This window comes from Triticum dicoccoides, chromosome 4B (genome assembly GCF_002162155.2).
Source record: "Triticum dicoccoides isolate Atlit2015 ecotype Zavitan chromosome 4B, WEW_v2.0, whole genome shotgun sequence".
Classification (NCBI taxonomy): domain Eukaryota; kingdom Viridiplantae; phylum Streptophyta; class Magnoliopsida; order Poales; family Poaceae; genus Triticum; species Triticum dicoccoides.
The window spans coordinates 207,826,858-207,854,358 of NC_041387.1; positions in this window are offsets into that span (position 1 = coordinate 207,826,858).

The window sequence follows — 27,501 nt, forward strand, 5'->3', positions numbered from 1 at the left end:
AAAGATTTATATATAGGAAGTCCTGTTTCGGCCATCGGGACAAGTTTTGGGGTCATCGGTATTGTACCGGGACCACCGGAAGGGTCCCGGGGGCCCACTGGGTGGGGCCACCTGCCCCGGGGGGCCACATGGGCTGTCGGGGGTGCGCCTTGGCCTACATGGGCCAAGGGCACCAGCCCCAAGAGGCCCATGCGCCTAGGGAAACCCTAAAGGAAGAGTCCCAGCAGGGGAAGGCACCTCCTAGGTGCCTTGGGGGGGGGGGGAGGACTCCTCCCCTGGCCGCCGCCCCCTTGGAGATTGGATCTCCTAGGGGCTGGCGCACCCCCCCTTGGGATCCCTATATATAGTGGGGTAGGAGGGCCTCCCAAACATACCTTATGCCTTTGGTGCAGCCCCCCCTCTCTCCCAAGTTCTTCTCCTCTCCCATAGTGCTTGGCGAAGCCCTGCGGGATTGCCACGCTCCTCCACCACCACCACGCCGTTGTGCTGCTGTTGGATGGAGTCTTCCTCAACCTCTCCCTCTCTCCTTGCTGGATCAAGGCGTGGGAGACGTCACCGGGCTGTACGTGTGTTGAACGCGGAGGTGCCGTCCGTTCGGCACTTGATCATCGGTGATCTGAATCACGACGAGTACGACTCCATCAACCCCGTTCACTTGAACGCTTCCGCTTAGCGATCTACAAGGGTATGTAGATGCACTCTCCTTCTACTCGTAGCTGGTTTCTCCATAGATAGATCTTGGTGACACGTAGGAAAATTTTGAATTTCTGCTACGTTCCCCAACAAGTCCAGGGCACATATAGTAATTCCTTGACGAGGAATTTGGTTCGTGGAGCCTGCCCTGGCTTCAAAGGCTTCATCAGCACTTGCATCAAGTGATTTGAAAGTTCAGGTTCACTGTAGACACAACGAGCACCGTCAAGGGGAGGACTGAGTGGGAGGGCACGAAGCAATTCAGTTGCTAGTGCCTTGTAGTGAGTATTTTCTGACATCCAGTCCAACACCCATGAATTCACATCTTCAGAGTTCCCTGTGATGTGCAGCGTTGCATAGAATTGAAGAATGAGTTCTTCATTCCAGTCACAGATGTTAGTGCAGAAATTTAGCAATCCAGCATCGTGAAGGACACTGAGGACTGGCTCGAAGCATGACAGAGACTCCATGTCTACATGAGGAGTTCATGATCGAAGACTTTGTCTTTGTTGAACAGTACTGAGGAATAGAAATTTGCTTGACTAGCAGTGCAGAAACGCCTCTTCCTTATGCGAGCAGAGTCATAGGGGTTATAATCAGTGAAGAACACATGCTCGCTGAAGAAATCTTCAGCCTTGAACTTTTGCTTCTTTGAGAATGGATCTGTTGGCTTGGGCACGTGAGTGTCAGTGAGTTGCATCACAACCTCTGGAATCGCAATCTCAGGTTCTTCAGGCTGAGGAATTTCTGGTTCCTCTTCAGTAGCAGGCTACGTGTTCAACAACAACAGCTTCTTCAGCACTAGCGGCTGGAATGTCTTCTTGTATAGACGAGGTGGGATGAGTTTCTTCAGAGACAATTTCAACAGTTGGTGCAGGGGACTGAGGTATTTGTTGAAGTGGGGTGAAGAGTGGAGTATTGGGGTGCTAACTTTCCCAAAAGTCATCATTCATCACTGGCATTGTGCAGCCAATGTACACATCTTCATCTTCAATTTCTTCAACGCCAGCCTCTTCAGCTGTGAACTGAGGCATTGGCGAGGAAGCAACAGTCGTTGAAAGGATCGCATCCACTTCAATTTCTTCATCAACCTACTCTGACGAAGCAGCAGATTGATGTTCTTCATTAGATCCGCTTGGGATCACATATTCCTCACCAAAAGGAACAAGGTCCTTTGATGACATGGTGGAAATTGGAACATCATCAATTGGATTCTCAATAGAGCTTGTCACAGGCTTCATCTTCTTTGGAGCTGAAGATTCTGAAGGGCTGGATGCTTTCCTTTTCTTCATCACAGCTTGCTCTGCAGCCTTGGTCTTCTTCACATCGAATGCACATGGAAGAATTGGAGTTGGTGTAGGCGCAGATGGAACTGAGGTTTCTGGTTGAATTTCCTCAGGCACAACTGATGCAGTTGCCCTGAAATTTTCAGTTTCTTCAGGCGCACCACTAGTGAATGCCCTGACAATTTCTTCAGCGGCTGGAATGGAGTCATCAGCCCTGGAACTAGCATTTTCTTCAGCAGCCTGAATGTCATCAGTGGTGCTGGCATGTTCTTCAGTTGGCTGAGCAGATGCTTCAGCATGAGGAATTTCTTGTTGCGATGGGGCTGTAACATTTGTGAATTTCTCAGTCAGTTTCACAAATCTGACTTTGGGGTCCTTGCCAATCAGCATAGTAAGCTTTGAAGTCATTGCTGAGGGTTTTGATTTCAGCTTGGATCTTGAGGAGTTCATCAGGTGTCATATTGACAACGTTATTCTTCAGGAACTTCTCCTTTCTGAACTGAGTTTTCTTGATCTGCCTGGCCTTCTCAAATTTCCATTTCTCTTCAGTGATGAAATGGGTCAGCATGTGACTTTGACCAGGAGTCAACTTGAAATCAGGCATAGGAGTATTTGGATCCTTGTGCCAGAGATCAATGTAATCAAGGATCGCCCTTGGATCCAAAAGCAGCGGCACATTTGTGCCTTTGGCTCTAGCGGCCCTTTCTTGTCGGTCTCTGATGATTTTTGCAAGTTCATCATCATCAGCTTCATCGTCAGATGGCACATGGAAAGCGACCTGTTTCTTCTTCGGACTAGGCCGAGTACCTCGACTAGCCGTTGCCTTAGTCTTCAACAGAGTGGGGCCTGTTGAAGATTTTGGTGCAGCTGAGGAACTTGCTGAGGCAACAGAGGCAATAGATATGCCTGTAGTCCTTTGGCATGTAGCCAAATGTACAGGTGTTGAGGACTTTGCTGGAGTAGCTGAGGACTTTGTAGGAGGAGCAGTAGTTGGTACTGGCCGTGAGGGCTTTGAAGAATCTGGCCGTGAGGGCATTGAAGATTCTGGCCGTGAGGGCATTGCTAAGGAACTTGGCCGTGAGGGCATAGTTGGTGAAGCACTTGGCTTGTGAGCAGGCTTCTTTGCCATTGATTTTCTTGGCTTGACAGAGGCCTCAGTGGCAGTAGCAGCAGCAGAGTCTTCATTGAATTTCCTCACTGCTTCTTTAGTTTGTCTCGCCAACTTAGCTTGGCGCTTGGCCCATTCTTCAGGAAAATCCTCACCATGCTTGATGCTGGTGGGGTCAGCTCTTTGGCCAGGTGCCAATGGAGCTCTTGGGCATGGAGGATTAAGTGCGAATTTCTTCATATACTTTGGAGTCACATATCTGTACTCCCTCCATTCTCTTGCCCATCTCCGTTCAATCTTCTGTATGCGCACCTTGCGCTGAGTTTTGGTTTCTTTTCTGTACTTAGCCTCATCAGGTGTGCAATAATCAACATAGATGTCCTTAGGTATTTCAAAAGCAGTCATGACTTCAGGCTTCTTTCCTCCTTTCTGCGGCCTCTTACCATCAGCCATATTCTTCAGATGAGGAATTTGAACAATGGAATTTTCTGAAGAAGTATGCAACTTTTCTTCGAGGAACGCTGCAAATGAGTTAAGTTGATGAGAACCTAGTGATTCAACAGCGGACATGAGTACCTGTGAACAGAGTATAGTTGCGAGGAATTTGGAGAGGTCATATGCGTTCCCAGAAGGTTTTTCAAAAAGAACAAGTTTGAGGAATTTAACCAGATGAGCCTTGAAGAATTTCACTAAGCGTTCTTTGTCTTAGGTTCCAGAGTTGTATAGATCAAGGATCCACACAATTGAGGAATCTTGAAGAAAAATGATGCTTAGAGAAACGAATCAAGAACAGATGACTAGTGAGTTGTTTTGTGTGTGAGGATTTGAAGAATAAAACACCTTTGAAGTTTTGTTGTGAAATTTTGAATCAAAAAGGGGTAGTAAATGTAACTTTTAATTACCCTGGATGCAGAACACAACGAATTGAGAAGCAGAATAGTGAAGTTCATCGGTGTAGATCTTCCACGCCCTAACTTGGCGGAGGAAGACAGCTACGGTGGTGGCGGAGTGAAGATTACCGCGGTCGCCGCAAGTACGACGGCAACGAGGTCGAGGCAGTGAAGCTCTTCCTCACCGGCGACGATGGAGTAGCGGCGGCGCTAGGGTTTGAGAAGCTCGAGCGAAAGAGAGAGCGGTCGAGCGGAGTAAAGGAAGTGAGGAAGGGATGAGGGGGTATTTATAGTCGCAGTGAAAAACTGTTCGCCCGAAGATTTTGGACGAACCTGCCCCTGACCCTTCTCCTTCGCTTGACATGTGTCACCCACGAACTGAGGAGTGGAGATCGTGTTAGATCGTAGGTGAATAGATAAGTCTATCGTGGGATCCGGAACGGATTGAGCGGTAAAACCGAAAATTTTGATAAGATTAATTTTAAAGTTCGTTTGCAAATTCTTCAGCTGACAAGGACACAATGAAGATTTTGAACGAGTTTCAAATAGAACGCACATGAAGAATTTGTGAATAGATTGGGTTGAGTATAGCATAGAGGGGGAAGGGTCCGATCACATTCACTTGGCAGAAAATGCAACTTGAAGAAATAGCCATAAGTGAATGCTGTAGAGGACATAAACTCATATATATAGTCTATGAAGAAAAACAATGGAAACATTGAAGATTTTGCAAAGTTGAAGAATTTGAAAAAACTGAAGAATTTCAAAAACTGAGGAATTTCAAAAATGAAGATTTTCCACTTTGGAGGTGGTGTGACCCACCGTATAAGAATGATGATTTCAGACACCGCGTACAATTGTCGTAGGGTTCTGAGAATCAAATTCTTCATTAATTTCTTCACACTTAGAGTGTTATTCTTCATTGATTGAAGAAGAACGTTTCTTCATGTGTTGCACATCTAAGTCATCAATTTTGCATAAGTGTCAGGATGTGTGTCCTTTTTTAAAGAACATTCGAAGATTCTAGGATATTTAGCTCACACCGCAACTTGCTAAATCTCTTCTCATCCAAGGGCTTTGTGAAGATATCGGCTAGCTGTTCTTCAGTCTTCACGTGCTCGATGGAGATGTCGCCCTTCAACACATGATCACTAAGAAAATGATGACAAATGTGTATGTGCTTTGTCTTCGAGTGCTGAACTGGGTTGTGAGCAATCTTGATGGCACTCTCATTGTCACAGAGGAGAGGCACATTCTTCACGTTGATGCCGTAGTCCTTGAGGGTTTGCTTCATCCATAGCAGTTGAGCACAGCAAGAACTGGCAGCAATGTACTCAGCCTCTGCAGTAGACAGTGATACACAATTCTGTTTCTTCGAGGACCAACAGACGAAAGATCGTCCGAGGAAATGACAAGTACCAGAAGTTGACTTGCGGTCCACACAATCACCAGCATAGTCAGAATCAGAATATCCAATGAGATCAAAAGTAGAGCCCTTGGGGTACCATAATCCTAGTGTTGGTGTGTGAGCTAGATATCGAAGAATATGCTTCACAGCCTTATGGTGTGATTCCTTTGGTGCAGCTTGAAATCAGGCACACATGCAAACACTAAGCATTATACCTGGCCTAGATGCACATAAGTACAATAACGAACCAATCATGGAGCGCTATACCTTGTGATCGAAGTCAATACCATTTTCATCAGTGCATAGATGGCCATTTGTGGGCATAGGAATTTTGACGCCTTTGCAGTCTTGCATGCCGAATTTCCTCAGAACTTCCTTGAGGTATTTCTCCTGAGATATGAATACACCATTGTGTTGTTGACGAATTTGAAGACCTAAAAAGAATTTCAACTCTCCCATCATAGACATTTGATATTCTTCACTCATCATATAGGCAAATTCATCACTATAACATTGGTCAGTACAACCAAAGATAATATCATCAACGTATATTTGGCACACAAACAGTTCACCATCATAAGATTTAGTAAAGAGAGTAGGGTCGAGTGAACCGGGTGTGAAGCCATTCTTCATGAAGAATTCCATCAAAGTGTCATACCACGCCCGAGGGGCCTGCTTGAGGCCATAAAGGGCCTTGTTGAGTCTGAAGACTTTGTCAGGATTCTTTGGATCTTCAAAACCTGGGGGTTGAGCAACATATACTTCTTCCTCAACCTTACCATTGAGGAATGCACTTTTCACATCCGTAAGATAATATTATGATGGTTAGCATAAGCAAGTAATATGCGAATAGCCTCAAGTCTAGCAACAGGTGCAAAAGTTTCATCGAAATCAATTCCTTCAACCTGTGTGTAGCCTTGAGCTACAAGTCGTGCCTTATTCCTCACCACAAGGCCATTTTCATCTTTCTTGTTGCGGTAGATCCACTTTGTGCTGATGATATTATGCTTGCGAGGATCTCGACGTTTGACCAGTTCCCAGACATTGTTGAGCTCGAACTGATGTAATTCTTCTTGCATGGCCTGAATCCACTCAGGCTCCAGAAAAGCTTCATCTACCTTAGTGGGCTCTGTAATAGAGACAAAAGCATAGTGCCCACAAAAGTTAGATAAATGTGAAGCTTTTGAGCGTGTGAGAGGACCTGGCGCTCGAATGTCATCGATGATCTTTTCAACTTGCACTTCTTTTGCAATGCGAGGATGAGCTGGTTGTCATTGAGGAATTTGATCAGCATTTTCTTCAGCGCCATTTTCTTCAGCATTTTCATCAGGTGCACCCGATCGATTTTCTTCACGTTTTGGAATGAATTCTTCAACAGATTCTTCGGTAGGAATAACATCCTCAGTAACCTTGAACTTGATAGAATCCTCAGGTTCTGGTTCATCTATCACAGAAGGTAGGTGCTCTCTTTGCGAGCCATTAGTTTTGTCGAACCGCACATCTACAGTTTCAACAACCTTGTGAAGAACATTGTTGAAGACTCTGTAGGTGTGCGAGTCCTTTCCGTAACCAAGCATAAAACCTTCATGTGCTTTCGGTGCAAATTTAGCATTGTGATGAGGATCTCTAATCCAACATTTAGCACCGAAGACTTTAAAGTAACTCACATTGGGTTTCTTGTCAGTGAGGAGTTCATAGGCAGTCTTCTTGAAGAATTTGTGAAGATAGACTCGATTGATGATGTGGCACGCAGTATCAATTGCATCAATCCAAAAATGACGAGGCGTTTTGTATTCATCAAGCATAGTGCGAGCCATTTCAGCGAGGGTTCTGTTCTTGCGCTCCACGACACCATTTTGCTGAGGGGTATAAGGAGCAGATAACTCATGAGTAATACCAAGTTCATCAAGATGGCCATCAAGACCGGAATTCTTGAACTCGGTCCCATTGTCAGTTCTGATGTGCTTGATCTTCACACCAAAGTTGGTTGAAGCCCTCGAGGAAAATCGTTTGAAGATTTCCTGCTATTCATGTTTGTAAGTGACAATGTGTACCCATGTGTAACGAGAATAGTCATCAACAATAACAAAGCCATATAGAGATGCATCATTCGAAATAGCAGAATAATGATTAGGACCAAAGAGATCCGTGTGAAGTAATTCGAATGGACGAGTAGTGGTCATGATAGTCTTTGCTGGATGCTTGGCCTTGGTCATCTTTCCAGCTTCACAAGCTCCGCATAAGTGATCCTTGAGGAATTTGACATTCTCAGTGCCAATGACATGATTCTTCTTCGCAAGCGTGTTCAGATTCCTCATGCCAGCATGACCAAGTCGTCGATGCCATAGCCAGCCTTCTGAAGCTTTTGCAAGTAAGCACATTGCTGGTTGTGGTCCTGTAGAGAAATCAACAATATACAGATCTCCTCTTCTAAAGCCTTCGAATACTTTGGAATAGTCAGCTTCCATGATCACAACACATCGATATCTTCCAAAGACAACAACCATATCGAGATCATAAAGCATTGAGACAGACACGAGGTTGTATCCTAAGGACTCGACAAGCATGACTTTGTCCATGTGTCGATCCTTTGAGATTGCAACCTTACCTAGACCCAATACCTGACTTTTGCCTTTGTCAGCGAAGATGATGTGCTTTAGATGTGATGGTGTTAAGGGAGCCTCCATCAATAGACTCTTGTCACCAGTCATGTGATTTGTACATCCACTATCTAGAACCCACTCGTTGGCTTTGGGCTGATCATCCTGCAGATGAATTAGTGCAACTTACGATCTCATATACTTCATCAGTGAAGAATATGATATCAAGTTCATCAGATGAATTTCATCAAACAGTAAAACAGATATTTCAGTATGTGGACGTTTGAAATGAAAGTTCATTTCATCATGATTTGCCTGCGTCCTTTCAGGCATTTTGTCAGGCCTCCAGCAAATTCTTCAGACGTTAAGGCACGTTTGGAGACCTGACCCTGCATAAGAGATTAGTTCTTTTTCTTCACCACCCACATCTGAAGGGGTGGCAAAGAGTTCATCACTCTGCGAGCACCATATGAGAATGGTGGCATAGAAGCCAATCCATTGCGTTTCACATAAGAGGGGTTAGGGTAAGCATATGAATAAGCAGAGAAATTCTTCGAGGACTTATGAACATAATGATTTGAAGAATAATGCGCATATTCATAGCCCTTAGCTCTACCCTGTGAAACAAAGGGGTTAGCACGATGATGATCATATGAGGACTTTGACCCATTTGAGGAATTTGATCCACGTGAGGAATTTGGTCCGTATGAGGACTTGGATCCGTATGAAGAATTAGGTCCATATGAAGAGTTTGATCTGGGGTTCTTATTCTTCACAGGTGGTGTCATGAGGACATTCACCTGAAGACTTTCAACATAAATTTTGGGAACCCAAATTTTCTTCATAGGGGAACAGTTGCTGCAGTTAGCGCCAACATATCTAGCAAATACTTCACCATTCTGATTTTTGAACAGTTTATAGTTGGAGTCAAATGACTCATCAGAAGAATAAGGAGATTCACATGTAAAGCCAGATAAGTTAGATGGATCAACTAGAGGTCCCTTTGTAGCAACCCATGAGGTTTTGGGGGTACTCATCAGGTTTCCAATATGTTCCATCAGCATTGAGTTTCCTCTCAAAGGCAATACCTTCTTTCCTAGGGTTTCTGTTGAGGATCTGCTTTTTGAGCACATCACAAAGAATCTGATGCCCTTTGAGGCTTTTGTACATGCCTATCGTGTACAATTCCTTCAGCCCTGCATCATTAGTGATACTAGCAATGTCCTCAGATGAGGAATTAGTGATAGCCAAGGAAGGTGAAGAATTTGTAACAGTTGAAGCATTTGAACATTTAGGTGAAGAATTAGCAGATTCACGTTCAATGCACTTTAAGCATGGAGGAACAAATTCTTCTTGAGTAGCGCTGATTTGTTGAGCAAGTAATGAATCGCGATCCTTCTGAAGATCTTCATAACTCACTCTTAGCTTCTCAAGATCTTGCTTTCTTTGAAGAAGTTCAAGAGAAAGTTTCTCATGATCAGATAAGAGAGCGTTATGATGACCTTGAAGATCGTCAAACTTGGAATGGAGTCCCTGAAGACTTTCAACCAAGGCTTTTGACTGATCCATTTCTTCACCCAACATATCATCGCTCTTATTTAGCATGTAATGAACTTTTTCCAAAGCTCTTTGTTGTTTAGTGGCAAGGGAAGCAAGTTTATCATAGCTAGGTCCAAATTTATCGCCAGATTCATCATCACTGGACTTGGATAGGTAGCATTCGTTTACCTTAGCAATTTTTGCCATAAGGCAGAAGTTGGACAATGATGATTCTGGTTCGAATGTCATCTCTTTGAGAGATTCCTTGCAATCATCAAGCCAAGGATCATTACGATTTAGATGTCCATCATAGACCTCAGAGAGACGGTCCCAGATTAGCTTCGTGTGATTGAGATGCATGAAGTTCCTGAATTGATTTCGGGACAGACTTGTGCAGATGACATCCTTTGCTGTGAGGTTGAGGAGAGTGTACTTGCGAATGTCATCAACTTCAGCCATCTTGCATAGATCGGTAAGACCGATCTCGGTAACGGTCCATAGTTCGCTGTCCATAGCCATGAGTCGCTTCTTCATCATGGCCTTCCACCGAGGATACTCATGATCGTCAAAGATGGGGCAGGAAACGTTCCTCAATCCTGCAGTCGACATAACTAGAACTCCAGGTGGTTAAACCAAAATCACATAGAACAAGGGAGTACCTTGCTCTGATACCAATTGAAAGTGCGTTATATCGACTAGAGGGGGGGTGAATAGGCGATTTTTATAAATTCTTCACTGAGGAATTTGCCGGTGAGGAAATTCCTTAACGAAGAACTACTAGCAGCGGAATAAGTACTCAGAAGTAAACATAACAGGATACAGACATAGTCATCATGATGAAATGAAGACAATCACAGAGTACAGAAAGAGTAAACACAGGATAACACAAGATGAAGACAAACAGACTGAAGAAATTGAACTGAGGAAATTGAGAAAGTCTTCAGTCAAAGTTTTCAAACACAGATATGAACAATCACTCAACACAGTAATGAGGAAATGAAAGAGTTGAGGAAATAGAACCAGTAAGGTTGGTGAAGACAAAGATTTGGTAGACCAGTTCCAACTGCTGTCTCAGTTGTACATCTGGTTGGAGCGGCTGAGTATTTAAACTCGAGGGCACGCAGTCCCAGACACCCAGTCTCTGAGCACGCAGCTCAGGATACCAAGTCCTCACCGTATTCTCCTTGAACTAAGGTCACACACACCTCGTCAAATCACTCGTGGTAAGTCTTCAGGCGACTTCCAAACCTTCACAGACTTGGTCACTCGGCGATCCACAATTCCTCTTGGATGCTCTAGACCATGATGCCTAACCATCTGGAAGAAGCACAATCTTCAAAGGTAACAAGCGTCGGAACCACACAGGATCAATCTCTTCAGTGATGCTCAATCACTTTGGGGTTTGTAGGTGTTTGGGTTTGGGTTTTTCCTCACTCGATGATTTTCGCTCAAAGTCCTCGAAGGATGGGTTGCTCTCAAATGACAAGTGTCAGTTTCTCTCGGAGTAGCCAACCAACTAGTGGTTGTAGGGGGCGGCTATTTATAGCCTAGGGAGCAGCCCGACATGATAAGACATAAATGCCCTTGTCTGATATGACCGTTAGGTGGATAAGATATTTTGGGACAGCTGGCGCGCAGCACAGCAACGGTCAGAAGTTGACTCTCAAATTCCTCAGGGCTATCATGTTCCTCACTGTGTAGGCAATCCGCACTGGCGAATTCCTAATTCCTTAGTCAGAACAAATTCCTCAGTGACCAGAAGAACTTCATCTCTGTCAATGAAGAAATTGACTGAACTGTATGAGATTTCCAAAGGCTTCACTCGAAGGGTTTGGTAGATGTAGGATTTTGAGTTGAGCATCACTTGGAAATTTTTCCTTAGTATTTCCTCGACCCCCTTTAACAGTACGGTGTTTCCTATGACTCAAGAAAGAGAAAAACAAAACTATGAAAACGAAAATCTTCAAGCTCCATATTCCTCGCATGAATATCAAGTCTTCACGGTAACACCAATTTCTTCACTTTCAAAGTCTTCATGAAAGTCTTCAGAAATACCAAAGTCTTCAGTCGAAGATATACATTTTTAGGGGTCGACTTTCCCTGTAAATATCAAACTCCTCATAGACTTATAGACCTGTGTACACTCAAAAACACATTAGTCCCTTAACCTATAAGTCTTCAATACACCAAAATCACTAAGGGGCACTAGATGCACTTACAACAGGCCTACCAGAAAAATATGAAAGCTTATGCTGATTTTGGCCCAGATATTTTTAGTGGGCTACATGCCAATTTCGGCCCGTAATCGTTTTTAGCCCAATTGGAATGGGCCCGACGAATGTTCATGTTGGGCTCCTACGAAGCTTTCGGCCGAATACATTACTAAGATAAACCTACACTATACAAAAATAGCATCATAATTACTTCAACCTGTGGCAGCATCATAAATGTTGTATCACAACAAAATAAATTCCAACCATACAACAAAAGGCCTGTTGGCATAAAGTTTACAGTCCTTCCTGATAAAAGCACCATCAGATGTATAGAAGCACATATCATTTGACCTGAGTGCTAATGTTTCAGGCTGTAGAATCTGATGGAGCAACACGATCTCCACCTTTTTTCCGCCATTGCTCTTGAACAATGAAGCGAATGTCTGATAGTCTGGTTTCAAAACCATTCATATCTTGACGACATTTCTCAACCACTATTCTTGTTTCCGAAACAACGTCCATTAGGGATTGGACTTGTGTCTGGAGCACAGATATAACACTCTGTCTAGCAGGAAGATTTTGTTCAGTAGGCGATTTGGATGAGGTTACCTTGACAACCAACCCAGAATTACGCAGGAAGGTGCTTTTTGCACTGTTAGTGGAGAGATACTGATGCACTGCAGCAAGAGGTGACATTGTGCCTGTAGTAGCCTCGTCACCTTCAGGTGGTTGTGGCTATTCAATCATTTGTTCCATAGCTTCCTGGAAGTTTGAACTTGTAGATTAGTGTACCAGATAAGTTACTAATGAGATAAAAATAAACAAAGTAGGTTAAACGTTTATACATAACTTATTTTGGTGAACCACTGTAATACATTAGCATGTATTGTAGTGCCAACTACATAATAAAATCAATTTCGGAACATATGCCCATATAGCACGCCTACTGTATTGTCTATTTCCTCACATTCGTTGACATCTAAGGATAAAGAGACATGGTTTAAAGTAGGATGAACATAGTATGACATCATTCATATCATGGGAAAACAGATATAAAACAAACATGCTATTTTATCATTGTGTGCGCATGTGAACATAACAACTAGATTACAGATCAAGACCAAAAGAATATCCTTCATCTCTTTTAAACCATGTAAGGTGAAATGATACGTTAGGACAACTGTGTATAAAAGTGAACAGAGTAACTGACATTGGATGCAAACCAAGCAGTTAAATGAACACATCATAGTACCAATGAGTTCAAGGCAGGAGGAGTAAGGACTTACAACAGCGGCTTGAACTGGTGTGCTCATGCCCTTCATCTTGCTGGTGTGGAAATCCTTGAAGATTTGCACTGCATTCGGTTCAGGTTCTTTTTGGTCTGCACGAGCTTTCCTCTGTATTTGGAAAAAGTCAATATAGATATGATAATATGGCACAAAAAAAGAAGGAAGTAGCAGCTATTTACAAGAGCCTCGTAGTGTGCAATATAGCTACGAGATCCTGTTGTCTGTTGGAATTTCACTTTAGAACGGTTGGTTTTGTTCTTGAAACAGTTATCCTAGAAGAAGATACACTTGTAAGGCACATACATAAATACAAGTTCAATATGTTGTCTGATCAAATACATATAGCCTACTTGATACTTTGGATCAGACCAGTGTTTAACGAGGGTTGTCCAGTCTTCATCTGTAATATATTCCACTGGAGATGTTTGTGCGATTTCATTGTTAGCCTTGCCCTCAAAGTGAGATTTTCTAAGGTGGTACAAATACTGTCGCAGAGCAAACTGAAAAACATGAGTGCATGCTTGTTTAGCTGCATCATCTTTCGGAACCAACTTGAACCTCATCTGTTGAAAAAAGAATGTGAGTCTTATTAGGAGGAAGCTAGAAAGTATGGGACAGAGCAAGACAATATTACTAATTGCGATGAATAACATTACTTACGGATAAATGGTCAAGGAAGGTGTTAAACTGGGTATTGTCTTTCTCATTCCCGTACTGGATCCACATTGGGAGGATACGTGCATGACACCTAACGGCAACGACTGCCTCTGTTACTAACTTGGCTAACTCTGTAGCATCACGTGGCCTTTTTAAACCTGCCTCAAAATGGATCTCCATTCTTCCTCCTTTAGATTTTGTTAATCTGTCAAGCATTATCCCTGATGTCTGTTTCCGCTTGCGCCGTGGTGCTAGTTCAACAACGAATATGGAAAGTGTTAGTGTACATCAAACTGTGAGAGTACATATAGAGGAGCAGGCAACTGCAACTTGACTCGGTCAGGTACCGTCTTGGTGTTGATGCTCATGAGGTTCATCTGATCTTGCCAAGTCCTGTTGTGTCAGCAGTGCTTCGGAAGTAGTGTGAGGTGTGAAGGCAGCTTGGGAACTGGCCAGTTCTGGAGCAAACGAATGAGTAATTGGTTGAGATGCTGGTACAGTTGAAGCGGATGCTGCAGCTGGTGGAGCAGGTGATACTATGTTTGTAGATTTAGCTGGTGGACTTGGACCTTCTACTGCACTATAAGTACCAGCAGAATCTCGATGGCAGAACCTTTTCCATTTCACCCGACGAGTAACAGCACTCCCTACTATATTATTTTCCTTGCTCTTTTTTGACTTTGCCATGTCAAGCTGTACCACAACACAAAAGAATAAAATCACTCTTCAGAACTCATTGATGCATGATACAGACAAGCAATACTTTGATGTAAGACAACCATATGAGGATGGAATATGTAAGAAAAATAGGACGACATGACATATTCACAGCTACGATGTGCAAACTAAGCAGAAGGATTTTCAAGAAAATAGAAGTAATGCAAGCTAGACACCATATGAAAGATGCAACCAATATTACTCTGCCAAGTTAAAAGTGTCTTGTCATAAGTGGCAATTCGAAAAATTAGAAGCAGTACAACGTAGAAATCAATGCAAGATGCAACCACTATCAAACTGCCATGTTAAAAGCGTCCAATCATGAGTGACTGATGCGGGATACACAACAATAGTACTTTGATGTAAGAACATGGTATGATAGATAGATGTAGTGTATTCTAGACACAGAAAGCCATGTCATATGCACATGTATAACGTATAAACTCAACATGTGCAATTTAATAAAAATTGAAGAAATACAGGCTAGACAACATATGCAACATGAAACCAATTATCACACTGTCAACTTAGAGCAATCACCTGCGATGGTGGAGTACGGGAGATGAACTCATCATGTAGACTTGGGACTTTAACTTCATTAGCAGTAGCAGTGGCAAATCTAGAGAGTCGCTGTTTGCGTCGGTGCGGAGGACCACCAACATCCCCTAACTTACTCTTTTCCTTCCTATTTTCTGATATTGCCTTATGAAGCAAAACAACAAGAAGATGAATAAAATTAGCTCTGCATAACTGGTTGATGCATGATACAGACGAACACTACTTTGATGTAAGGCAAGCGCAGGATAGGAGGATGGAATATATACAAAAAAAGACAGCATTTCATATTCACGCGTACGATAGGAGGATGGAATATGTATGAAAAACAGTAAGAGGAAGGCATTTCAACAAAATTAGAAGAAATGAAAGCTAGGCACCATATGAACATGCAACCAATATCACTCTATCAGGTAAAAAGTGTCTCGTCGTAAGTGCCATTTCAAGAAATTAGAAGCAGTACAAGCTAGAAGACAATGCGAGATGCAACCTACATCACAGTCCCAAGTTAAATGTGTCTTATGGGTAAGTGATCGTTGCAGGTATAAGTTGTAAGCTACGTAGATGCAATTCAACATAATCAGAAGCAATACAAACTAGACATCATACGGAAAACGCAACCACGTATAACAGTTCCAAGTAAGAGCAAGCACCTGTGATGGTGGAGTAGGGGAGATGTGCTCATCATGTACACGTATGTTCTAGAAACAGGAACACATGTCATATTCACAGGCATTATGTGTAAATTAAGCAGATGCAATTCAAGTTAGAAGCAATACAAGCTAGACATCATACACAACATGCAACCACATATAATAGTGTCATGTTAGAGCAAGCACCTGTGATGGTGGAGTAGGGGAGATGTGCTCATCATCTACACAGCTACGTTGACTGTCCAGCCTTGTATTGTCTTGCGAATCTTGTTGGGAGGATGGCGGAGTAGAATCTGTAGAGACCCCCTGTTTGAGTTGCTCCGAGGGACCACTATCATCCACTACCGGACTAATTTCCTTCAGCTGTAATGATTTTGCATTGTGAAGTCAAACCGATAAGAAAAAGGAATAAAATTCGCTCTTCAGAACTCATTCATGCCTGATACTGACGAACACTACTCGGATGAAAGGCGAACACATGATGTGAGGATGGAATACGTATGAAAAACAGGATGGTGTGACATATTCACACCTATGATGTGGTAACTAAGCAGAAGGCATTTCAACAAATTAGAAGCACTGCAAGCTAGACACCATATGAAAGATGCAACCAATATCACTATGCCATGTTCAAACTGTATGGCGTTTCAACAAATTAGAAGCAGTACATGCTAGAAATCATATGCAAGACACAACCAATATCACAGTGGCGACTTAAAGGTACCTTATCATAAGTGACTGATGCAGGATATGCAAGAAAAAGGAATATCATTCGCTCTTCAGAACTCATTCATGCATGATACAGACGAACACTACTATGATGAAAGGCAAAGTCATGATACGAGGATGGAATATGTACGAAAAAATGGATGGCTTGACATATTCACACCTATGATGTGGTAACTAAGCAGAAGGCACTTCAACAAATTAGAAACACTGCAAGACACCATATGGAAGGTGCAATCAATATCACTCTGCCAAGTTAAAATTGTCTCATCATAGGTGATGTTCATCAAACTAGAAGCAATACATGCTAGAATCATATTCAAGACGCAAACCAATATCACACTGCCAACTTAAAGGTGTCCCATCATAAGTGACCGATGCAGGATACACAAGAAGAGTAGTTTCATGTAAGAACATGGTGTGATAGACAGATATAGTATGTACCAAAAACAGGAAAGCGTGTCATATTCACATGTATCATGTGTAAGCTAAGAAGATGCAGTTTACACTAATTAGGAGCAATACGAGCTAGACACCATATGCAACATGCAACCAGATATCACACTGCCAAGTTAGAGCAAGCACCTTGGATGGTGGAGTAGGGGAGCGGAGACTTGGACCTTGTAATGCACTATCAATACAAGGAGAATCAGTACAGATGCTCTACTTACATTGCTGCAGAGGACCACCATCATCGCCTTCCTTACTCTTTTCCTTCCTCTTTCTTGATTTTGCCTTGTCAAGTCAAACCCACAAGAAAAAGAATAAAATTTCCTCTTCAGAACTCATTGATGCATGATACTGACGAACACTACTTTCATGTAAGGTAGCCGCATGATAGGAGGATGGAATATGTACGAAAAACAGGACGGCATGACATATTGACATATATGATGTATAAAGTGTAAACTAAGCAAAAGGTGCTTGAACTTTTTAGAATCGATGCAAGCTAGAAACCATATGAGAGATGAAAGCAATATCACTCTGCCAAATTAAAAGGGTGCTCTAACAAATGTATTTGACCAAATTAGAAGCAATACATGGCAACATGCTAGAAATAATATGCAATATGCAACGAATAAAGGTGACTCATCGTAAGTGATTGATGCAGGATACAGAAGAGAGGTAGTTTCATGTAAGAACAAGGTTAACACATAGATGTAGTGTGTACCAAAAATAGGAAGGCATGTCATATTCACAGGTATAGTGTGTAAACTAAGCAGATGAATTTACCCTAATTAGAAGATTACAAGCTAGACACCATATGAAACATGCAACCACATATCACACTGCGAAGTTAGAGCAAGCACCTGTGATGGTGGTGTAGGGGAAGTGCGGTCTTCAGGTACAGAGCTACGTTCAATATCTTCATTTAGGCTTGCTGTTTCTTGAGAATCATGTGGAGAGGATGAAATTGCATTCTTTATAAGAGTATTACGTCTCATATTAACCCACGCGCATGACTGTCTCATGATAAGCGATAGACGCAGGATACACAAGAACAGTAGTTTGATATAAGAACATGGTGTGATAGGCAGATGTAGTATGTACCAAAAACAGGAAGGCGTGTCATATTCACATGTATAATGTGTAAGCTAAGGAGATGCAATTTAACAAATTAGGAGCATTGATGAGGGATACACAAGAAAAGTAGTTTGATGTAAGAACATGGTTAATAGAAAGACGTAGTATGTACCAAAAACAGGAAGGCATGTCATATTCACATGTATAATGTGTTAACTAAGCAGATGCAATTTACCCTAATTAGAAGCATTACAAGGTAGACACCATATGCAACATGCAACCACATATCACACTGCCAAGTAAGAGCAAGCACCTGCGATGGTGGTGTGGGGGAATTGCGGTGATCAACTAGAGAGCTACGTTGACTATCTTCATTTAGCCTTGCTGTTTCTTGAGAATCATGTGGGGAGGATGACACTGCACTCTTTAAACGAGTAGGGCGTCTCATAGTAACCCACTGGGGTGACTGTCTCATCATAAGTGATTGATGAGGGATACAAAAGAGCATTAGTTTGATGTACGAACATGGTTAATAGACATATGTAGTATGTATCAAAAACAGAAAGGCATGTCATTATCAAAGGTATAATGTGTAAAGTAAGCAGATGCAATTTAACCAAATTGGAAGCAATACAAGCTAGACACCATATGCAACATGCAACCACATTTGACAGCGCGAAGTTAAAGCAATCACCTGGGATGGTTGTGTGTGGCAATTGAGATCATCAACTGCAGAGCTATGTTTACTGTCTCCAACTGCTAACACTGCACCCATTAGAGCGCTAAAACACTTAGTGCTTATCTTCAAATTACACTGGAGCGACTTCTGTCTTTTCTTTTCTGCATTCATCAACACTGCGTCAGAGTCTGAAATACCCATGCATAAATAAACAATAGTGTGAGTATGGGTGAAGTGTGTGCACAATTAGTACAGTGTAAAGGTAGCAGATAGTAGGTCGGTGAGAAATAAATGACGGGAGACATATGATAGCTCTACAACATGCATGGCACACTAAATTACTACAGGATTCTATGAAAATAATAGTCGACTGAAAGCAAATAGGTCAGTCCATTTTTTTTGCACCGTCCGATGTACAAAGAATGGGCAGATCGCCTTCATCTACCTCCAGCCAGTCAGTGTTGACGATCTTCCTCGAAACGCCAGCGACCACCGGCCCAGTATTCCTCCCCTGCCCGCGCCCTCTCCTCGACCTCGCCGCACCGCCGTGCTTGGCACCGCCCCCGGCCATCCATTCAACCCCCGCCAACCTCCAGATCAGGCGCAAGCAGCTCCTGCGCCCCACACCCCTATGATAGACACCGATGCGCCGCTTCCCCGGGGAACAGGCAGACTAGGTGCTCCGCCCGCCTAAGCGGGTGCTACTTCTTTTAATTGTGGTTCGACTGACCCTGAATTGAAATCCATGCGGGCTACTGACCTCTAGCAAAGGTGAAATAGTAAAAGGGAGGAAACCTTGTGCATTTAGTATCACGAAGAAGATGCAGTAAGAAGCGCTCAACTAGTTTCTTTCGTGGGATGAATACGGTGTGAGCGGAGACGTAAGATTTGCACGAGTAAGGGAAGAGGAGTACCTCTTTCTGCTGGCAGAGTTGTGTCCTCCTTCTGTTTTTCCGACGATCTTCTTGTTGTTCACCGGAAACCAGAAGTTGTGGAGGACGGTGCAGCCTTGGACGAACCCATGGCCAAGTTGTTGAGTATGGTGCGGTGGCCGTCTGTCATCGACGGGGAAGCAGATCCGAGGTGGCGAACGACGGCGTAGCGGGAACAGCTCCAGTGCGGTGGACGGTTGCGACAGTGGAGCCGCAGCAGTGAGGCGCAGGACGGCGTGGTCGGAGTGGTTCTGGTACGGCGCACATTGGCGTCAGCGTCGTGGAGGCAGCTCTGCCTCGGCTTCAGCTGCTAAGTTCTTGAGGGTGTTGCGGTTGCGGTTGCGTTGGACGAGGACGTCGGGGTACCGGCTTCGGCGTGATGGTGGAGGGCGACGGTGGATTGGCCGCTATGGGGTGAAGGACGGAGGAGGCTGGGGTTTCGCGGCTGGTGGAGAGGGCGTTTTCGCGCCCATGGAGTATGAATGGGGAAACGGAGGGAGGCGGGGAACTATGGGGAACAATGTTTCGGTTTGACACGCGCTTGTTTGAAATTTGGGGAAAGTTACAAACTTTGCCCCCATCTAAAATTTCGGACATATTGCGGGTTGGGGGTAGGACAGTCATGTCAGGTGTCCCAAATATGGGCGGGATAGATTTCGGCCGAGCTCATGGGTGTTTAGGCGCCCACTTCGTATGAATGCTTCTCAGAGGCGGTTGAGACTGGCGTCTTGGTGAAGTTACAAACCTACCCCGGTTTAGACCTTTGGACATCGGGCCGATAGGCTACACGGGCCAGAGTCAGGACAGTAATTTCCTACCACCAAACGTTAGTCTCGTGCGGTTTTGGGTGACCAGAGGCCTATTTGGCGCTTCGTTCAATATTTGGGAGCAGAAGCATTAATGTTTTCGGTTCTCTTGAATTGAACTTTCAGGATTTGTCAAACTTCACAAATCTTTACTCTTCAAAATCCTAAAGCTACGATTATTTTGGAATGGAGGGGGTACATTTGAATGTACATTGTACACGAGTATATATTAAAAAATATGCAACTTACCTCAGTTCATGCATGGTTCCAGATATAATCTCCTTGGTTGCAAAAAAAAAGTTAGATATGCGTATGAATATATATAGCATGTTCAAACTCACAACAAAGATTGATGCCCCCTTTTACATCTGATTTACAAATGCCATTATCTCAGGTTCAAATAGATGAATGCACTTCCTATGAATTCGAATCTTCGAAACCCCCTTTATGTTGAATTCGACATGTATTCTATTTCGTAGCTAGCAATTTGGAATGTATCCATGCAAGTGACAAATGTATAAAGTGCTTCACACCAACAACATGGAGTGCACTAATTAATGTTTATATATGAATTGCAAAAGCATCCATTGCCTGTGTTTCAAACCGCTCTCACTCTATGGATCGATAATATGAAATATACACATGCACATGCTAGAATTCAATAGAGTATGGGTGTCTGATAGACCGGTTTTTGTCCATACGCAATTTACAAAATTCATGATCTCATCCAAAAATAATAATGCCATTTATATTTTAATTTAATGCGTAGAACCTCCTTTTACATGTAGATGCACTATGCCTCGCCCCGTTCTCACAAATGCGTTATATCTCTCTCTCTATCTAACGCCTAAGTGCACACACTTTATATGCATCAGCATTTCTCTTTCACACATGCTCACAATCTCCCTCAGGGTGTCGGGGTGTCTCACGCACATGGTCTCTCTGTTTCTCTCTCTCTGTTTCTGACTACTATGTACCACTCTTTTCAGTAATCTCAGTTGGAAAACACTATTTCTCTCACATGCATATATACAAATGCACGGTCTCTACTAGCCCTCTATACGCACATATATGTGCCTACGTGTCTCCCGCACGCACATTATTTAGGCCTCTCTCGCACACATTGCCCCCCCGACAGACCTCTCTCTTAGTTGGCAGATATGATTTCATCGTATCATTCGGTAGGATATCCCTGGCTGTTAGGCTGGATGGTAATACAAGGCAAAGTTTTACCCTAGTTTGGATCGGACCCTTGCAGTTGAAGAAAGAGCCTACTCCTGGTACTTTATATTAGTGATAGGGGTGTGTACAAAGTACACGTGAATACCAGGCATTGTGCGTGTGTGTATAATATCGACGAACTAGCCCCCAAGCTTGTATAACATACTAAGGGCCTAGGGTTACAAATCATATATAGGCGGCTTATCACCAGTGGGGATAGAGTCCTATGCGACTCTGGTAGCTTCGTGTTGTACGCCGAGTCCTCCACATGGGTCTTCGTATAACACGTCTCGGTCCAACCTATATGTGGTGCAGGATGGAACCGACCCATGAGTCTTCCTGTTGACCCACCACAACTAGAAATGATGTGCCCACCACACCACACACGCAATCGGCCACTAAGAAAATAAGCATATACAATAGTACAACGGTATCTAGCAGACGATACATCTCCATATTTTGTTGATGACACTGACAGACTTTGCATTTGATGCGTGCTCCGTATTTTGTTGACGACACTTACGGTCATTGTATGTGAAGCGAAAGCACGATATGGTCACTGGACTTCAGAATAAGCTCATCACGGTCACCACATACATTTTGTCGTACTAACCAACATGTGGTTGGATGGTTAGAGTACAGTGGTTTCTCGAGCCCACCAAGGTTAAAGTCCCGGTGCTCGCATTTATCTTGTGTTAATTTCAGTATTTTCCGGCGATGTACGTTCAGTGGGAGGAGACGTTCCACTCGACTATGAGGCACCTATGGTGACTTCGTAAAATCTCAAGATCATATATGCTGGCCCACTCTCTCGAAGGTGCTCATAGGGGTAGGGTTCGCGTGTGTGCGCTTATAGCGGTGAGTGCTTGCGCGTATATATGAGCCCTTGCGTCTGTACCATGTTAAACAAATACATGTCATGATTACACGGTCACTGGCTCACCCGTACAACTCCGTATTTTGTTGATGACACAATCAATTGACCAGTCAAATGTTCCACGCAGTGCAACTAGTGTTGCACCATCGGGGCGCGTAACCGTGGGGCCCATCTGTCAGCCCGTATATGAAAGAAAGAAATGGTAGTTTGAGTCTGTACTTTGTTAATAAAATAGGTGTATATTTTAGGGTGATCATACGGTCACTGGCTCACCATACAACTCCGTAATTTGTTGATAGCACGATCAACTGACCAGTCAAATGGTCCACATTCAACAGCGCACATTACCATAGGGCCCACCCGTCAGCGCGTATATGAAGGACATAAATGGTAATAAATTAGTGGTCGGTGGGTATTCGAAGTCGTGAGACCTCTGGTTGGAAGTCATCGGCGGTTGGGGGGCGTTCATTGGATGGTGGGGTGGGGATCCCCGGAGGAAAAGCTCGGCGCGAGGGGAGGGGGGCTAGAGGGATGGCCGGTGCGGCAGCGGACCGGCGGTGGGGAGTGGTTTCGGGGAGGGCAGGCCGGCCGCGGGCAGCGGAGCCTGGCAGTTCTGCCGGTGGTGGCTGGCGGCTCAGGGGGGCTAGAGTTTGATGATAAACTGGAGGCCCTTGATTCCGTATCCAACGGCTGGAAAATCTAATGACCAGAGATGAAAAAGTCAGTCGACTGACATGTAGCCTCACCCCTCACGTACACATGCACGCACGCAAGACACACACGCATGTAGGCGTGCAACACTGACACATACACATAACGTACACACGCATGCATGCTGGCATGCAACACTGATACGTACACATGCACAGACGAACACACGCACGTACGCACCCATGCATGCAATACTGAAACGTACCCTTGCATGCACGCAACACTCGCACGCCTGCATGCACACAACACACGACGCAAGACACACGCTCAACCTATACATGCATGCACCCTTTGTTAAGGACATGGATTGTTACGGGTATTAATCAATCTTATCTGTGATAAGCAGAACATTGATGTTTGCAGTGGTCTTTATGAATCGCAACGTATCGAACGGGCTATCAACATAGTAGGCTTATGTACATGAAAAAGATGACATCACAATCAATGAACAATCATCGGTTTATGAAATGCCCGCTTCTGACCGCCCTGGCCCATCAAAGGTTCCTCTGCTGTGCGCTGCCTGCGTTGGGTCACTAACATGTGGGCCATGCACCCAAAGAGCCCAGACGTCATTGGAAGAATGGCGCGGTGTCCTAGGTCAGAGTCGAGCGCACCACTCACGACACGCCCGGCTGAACACACCTCCGTGCCGCATTCAAATGCCTCCATGAAACCCGCCCGTGTGGAAGCCGAGAAACCCACTCTGGACACACGTCCGTTCATGACCGGGCCGGTGTTAAACGCAACGCCGGCCAAGCTCCTCCCATCCGCCATCTATTTAATCTCCTATTTAAACGAGGCCAAACGCTGGCCAAGAATCGCACACCTCCGCCGCTCCCCTATCTCCTCCACCATTTTGTCCACTCTTACAATGGCTTACGAAGAGTAGTTATTCCGCATCCAAGCCGGCTGGGTAGCACGCCGGATACGAGCTATGCATCTTGGTGATCCACCTCCCTCCCCTTGCCCGACGAAGCCAGTTTCCGCCCCAAGATGGCGCGCGGTTCAGCAACTCGCCGCTCCAGGCCAGCTCGACGAGGAGCAGCGCACGGGCGTCGTTGCTACTGTCCACGCCGCCGCCTCGTACCACGTCTCCCGTTTCTGTGGCCGATACTCCCATGCCGGTGGCCGTGCCATGCAAGCAGCGACAGAAGTCGGGTGCGCGGAGAGCGACGAGTCGGTGGCCAGCGCCTCCGCGTCCGCCGCCATCATCGAGGAGAAGTAGAACACGGGAGGCCGCCGCTGCTTGGGTCCCATGAAGGCCACAGCGGAAGCGACGCCGGTGTACACAACAGGTGTCTTGCCGGATCTTTTTGTTGCGAGGACCTTCGTCGACCCTGCATGGGCTCCATGGAAGAGGGGAATGTTAGGATGAACTCGAGCCGGTGCCGGCCATGGCGAAGTAGTGGCTGGTGATGAACTCGAACCGGTGCCGGCCACCATCATCTTCGGCACCAGCCAATGATATCAGTTGGGCAGTGGGGAAGCGAGCCGTCCTTTGCGCTGAAGCATATACCTCCGGGGCTCCAGACAGTCCAGTGATCGTGCTGCCGGACATGAGGAACACAAATCGATCGGCGGGCGACCATTTAGGCCAGGTATTATATACCTGTGCTGTCCAGAACTAGCACCGCGTAGTTCATTTGAATGTAATGAAATCCATAATGTTTGTATGAAAATCCGGTATTATATATGATTTCCATCATTGTTTATATGAAATATCAGTTTGTCTACGTGTTTGCGTGAATTTCGTCCGGTTGGTTGAGTTGCTGTCATAATGTGTGCGGCTATGGTTGGATGGCGTAATTTGTGGGTCACCGGTCGGTCTGCGGGCGGCTCGGGCCACTACAAAAAAGACACATCCGTGACATTTTGGGCCGAACAAATTTTTTTCCTGTCATACATATGACACTTCTATGCCGATAATTGTGACAAAACCTGGTATCATCATAGATGTGGTGGGCTCCTACTTCTATGACAAAAAATCATGACAAAAAATGGGATTTTCATCCTGGGCGGGCCGGAGATGCAACTGCATGACATTCTTTGGGCCGTCCATGACGGAAAAAACCATGGTACAAGCTAGGGGAGGAAAATTTCGGGGAGTTCCCGGTTACGGTGGGAGGTCGGGGGCCGAGCGATGCGTGTTTCTCTCATGCGAGGCGTTGGCTCTAAATGAACCCGGGCGAGGTGTTGGGCTCTAACTGAACCCGAGCGATTGCACTGCAGGCTACGCGTTACTGAACCCGAGCGATCGATCGATGGCTGTTAACTGAACTCGATCGAGAGATTCCTTCGCTACTGCTGCTAACTGAAGCCGATCGATGCTGCCTCTGGGATGAACAGTGAGTGTTGCAGGGGGGGTTGGATGAACAGTGAGCGGTGGCGTTGCCTCTGGATGAACAGGACCCAGTGGTGTGGAGGGCAGGATGAACAGTAGACGGTGGAGGGGTGGCCGTGGAGGGGTGGTTGAACAGGACCCCGTGGTATGGAGGGCTGGATTAACACTAGACGGTGGAGGGGTGCCCGTGGAGGGGTGGTTGAACAGTAGCCAGTGGAGTAGCACGCGGTGGAGGCTGGATGAACAGGAGCCCGTGGAGGCTGGAGGAGGTCGACGGTGGAGATGAACAGTATCTCGTGGAGTCCCGTTTTGCGGTACGCCACACCCCTCCCGATGAAAAGACCCCCGTTTCGACCGTAGCGCTCCAACACAAGTCCGTTTCGTCTGTTTTGCGGTACGCCACACCCCTCCCGATCAACAGGACCCCTGTTTCGACCGTAGGAGGTCTGTTTCGTCCGTTTTGTAGTATGCCACACCCCTCCCGATCAACAGGACCCCCTGTTTCGACCGTAGGAGGTCCGTTTCCTCCGTTTTGCGGTACGCCACACCCTCCCGATCAACAGGACCCCGTTCCAAACATAGGAGGTCCGTTTCCTCCGTCGTGCGGTATGCTAGGCCTAGTTTCCATCGCCTATTCCGTCCAAGCCCTCCCGATGAACACGACCACGCATTCCATTCCGACCCAGCCGGTTGGCTCCCACGCGTTCCGTTGCCTCCCGATGAACACGACGCATTCCGTTGCCTCCCCATGAACACGACGCATTCCGTTGCCTCCCGATGAACACGACGACGATGCTGTTTCTCCGTTCCGACCCAGCCATGTACACGAGCCCTGGCCGTACGTATGCGCGAGTAGGCGTTCGAGACCCCGCCCGTATGTACACATACGTGGCCGTATTTTCTTTCTTGCACCCTGGCCGCTGTACGTATGTGTACATGCTACGTGCGCGCCTCTATTACGACACGTGCGCTCCTCTACTACGACACGTGCGCGCCTCTACATCGATCAGTATGTATGTACACGTTCGCGACCAGGATGACAACGCTACGTACGCTTCGACCAGGTGGGTCCCGACTGTCAGGCACTTGCTTACCTGTGAAGATGTAGCTGGTGGGTCCCAGCAGTCAGGGGGGCGAATTGTTTTGTTTTTTGCCCGAACACACTTCCTTGCGTGTGATGGTGTAGCTGGTGGGTCCCAGCAGTCAGGGGGCGAATCATTTTTTTTGCCCGGACGCACTTCCTTGCGTGCGAAGATGAAGATGGTGGGTCCCAGCAGTTAGGGGGAAACGTTTTTTCCATGAAATACAGTGGCCCGTCCGGTGGGTCCCAGCTGTCAGGTGGAGAATCATTATTTTCCGTGTAATAAGGAGGCACTTCCTTGCTGCGGCCGTGGACCCAGCTGTCAGCCTCTCCACGTACAGTCCACGTCCGATGGAAGTCGTTCCTTGACCACGTTGACCAGGCCGCGCTGAGAGCACCACAGCAGTGGACGACGGCGAGGCCTAGGAAGGGGACGGCACGGAGCCGGGAAAGACGCGGCAGTGGAAGCCCGCGCGGAGAGGAGTACAATGGTTCACTGGTTCAGCTGCGGTGTGAGGCTGCCGTCGCCGCAGGGCCTGGCCAGCGGTGGGAATAGTAGGGGACGGTGAGGCCTCCGCGACAGCACAACCGGCCATGGGAGGCAGGAGCATGCGGCATGACCAGTGCTGCTTTGGGCGGCTGGAGCAAGAAGACCAGAGGTTGAAGAAGCACTACGACCGTTGGATGGACAGCATACGGTCACTGGAGCTAGAATCGTTCATATTGACTAAGTTGACAAAGCCCACCGTCCCCGTCAACTTAGTTGGCCCACAAGTCATCCTCCCACTATGGTGGGTCCCAGCTAGCAGGGTGGGTATTCATTTTTTGTGCGTAATAAGGAGGCACTTCCTTGCGTGTGAAGATATAGCTGGTGGGTCCGACATGTCAGCGGGGGGAACGTTTTTTCACAAAATACAGAGGCACTTCCGGTGGGTCCCAGCTGTTAGGTGGAGGAATCATTATTTTGCGCGTACATTCCACGGCCGATGGATGTC